The sequence below is a fragment of the Onychomys torridus genome, chromosome 1 (genome assembly GCF_903995425.1).
Source record: "Onychomys torridus chromosome 1, mOncTor1.1, whole genome shotgun sequence".
Taxonomy (NCBI): Eukaryota; Metazoa; Chordata; class Mammalia; order Rodentia; family Cricetidae; genus Onychomys; species Onychomys torridus.
Genome location: NC_050443.1, coordinates 104,448,247 through 104,450,341, shown reverse-complemented (window position 1 = coordinate 104,450,341; position 2,095 = coordinate 104,448,247).

Sequence of the window (2,095 nt, the reverse complement as noted above, 5' to 3'; positions counted from 1 at the left end):
AGGTGATAAAAGATAACTGACTCCATGGAGTTTTCCTCTGATTACCACGTGCGCTTTGGCACACATGCCCTATACACACAGGCACACAAATGACAAAAAATTAATAATGATAATTCATAATAATAATTAAGCAGGGAAAGGATAGAAAATGCAAAGACAAGTGGATGGTTTGGGTTGGGTTTCAAGGAGAATTGTGTAACTCCAACCTGAGGGAGAATTTTATTGTGGGGTGGGCCATCTGAGAAGGAGAGGCAGGAGTTAGCTGGGACCTTTCAAAGAGTAAAGTCTTCAGCTATCTGAGGAAAGGAAGGTAGAGCAGCAAGTGCAGAGGCCCTGAGGATCTGATGTTCTAAAAGCAAGGAGGAGGCCGGTGTGGCAGAAGCATGTGCTTCTACAATGAGCAAGGTATAACAACTGCAAAGCACCCATTTGAGATAAGATTCGTTCAGGAGGGGATGAGCCATGACTGCAGGGAAACCAAAAGGGAATAGGTCCAGGGCTCGGCATTCTGATAGGCGGAGTCACTTAGGCAGTACTGGGGACAGCACTCCAGGCACAGAGCTGGCATAAAGTGAGGGTGCCTCCAACTGACGGTCAGGGGAAGTGATGAAGGCCAGAGGGACTGGTGGGGAAGGTCAGGATCCAGAAGGCTGTAATCAGAGAGGTGATGTCTTCATGAGGGGGACAGACTGTGGGAGGACCAAGGGCTGTGCTCCATGGTGGGAGTGGGGTGGCTGTGCAGAAAACCAGACCAATCGCTGTCCTTATCATCTCCTAGACCCCTACTCCACACACACATCAGAAATGGGTGGAGGAGCTGCTGCTCCTGGGGCATGGCAGTGGACACCTGACTGGACCAAGGTGTTCTGGTCCAGTAACCCTTTCCTTCCCTGCAGCATTCCAACAGCTTCCACGACTTGGTATCTCCCTGGCACTGTGTCCCAGGCATCTTTGAGTGGACAGTGCTTAGACAGAGCTGAGGAGGTGGGGTACCCAAAGGGGAAGCCCCCTTGGTTTCTGTCTCACAGCAGGAACCCAGTAGGGAAACCCCACAAGTCCCAAAAGGAAAGTGGGAGTTTGGGGAAGACCAAGAAACCCCCATGCTCTGTCAGAAGATGGGAAATCAAGGGTGTGGCTGAGAGCAGGGTTGTGCCAGAAGGGACGTGGTGGTCAGGCTCCATTTCTGACCATGATCTTCATGGTGCTGAAACACTGGGATTCCTGTGGGTAGTGGCTGAGGCTTGAATCTCAAACAACCCCAAGCTGGCCACAGGCTGAACCTCAGTTCTGGTCATTGATTGAGGCCTTGTGCTAATCTAAGCTTTCAGCTCACCTGAGTCACAGCCTCAGTCAGAGGCTGCACAACTCTGTCACTGATAAAGCCCTAAGCCTAACACTGACCAGCCACAAGCAGAGGGTTCATTGATAGCTCTGGCCCCAAACACAGAGAGAGCACATACACTCACCCCAGACTAGGTACCGAGTTCAGCCCTAGTCCAAGTTCTGACCCTTGATATGGACTGAACCCTAATCCTGTGTGACTCTGCCCATAGACTGAGCCATTATCTGAATAACGCCAATCATGATGCCGTGGCCTTGAGATGGGTCTCCTTCAGCCCTGACACTTGGTTATAGACACCTGAATGCCTTCTCTCTGTGCATCAAACTAGTCCCCGCCGGCCCCACACAGACTCATTCCTCACTGTGGAGCTCTGACTTCCCGCACACTCTTCAGCCATCTGGTAAACCAAATGAGGGCATGGATGAGTCAACCCCACCAAGTCCCCTCTTATGGGTAATTCCCTTACCTGGCCATCTGTCATTCTAAGGAAAATGGACTGGCAATGGCCCTTGGATCCTAGTGACCGCAGAGAAGTAGGAGGAGGTTGGGTCTTTTGGGTCCCACCAATGGACAGAACTATGTGAGTGGCCAGAGTCCCAGAGGTGAGGAGCTGAGAGAGGGGCTGGACCTGGGAGCCCAACCGTGGATCTGGAGCTCAGATGGGCTGAAACGCTAGCTTCCCGCCACCCCCATGCTTCCCCCTCTGGGAAGGGAAATTACATTTCCCCATTTTAGAAGGGAAGACTCAGTGAG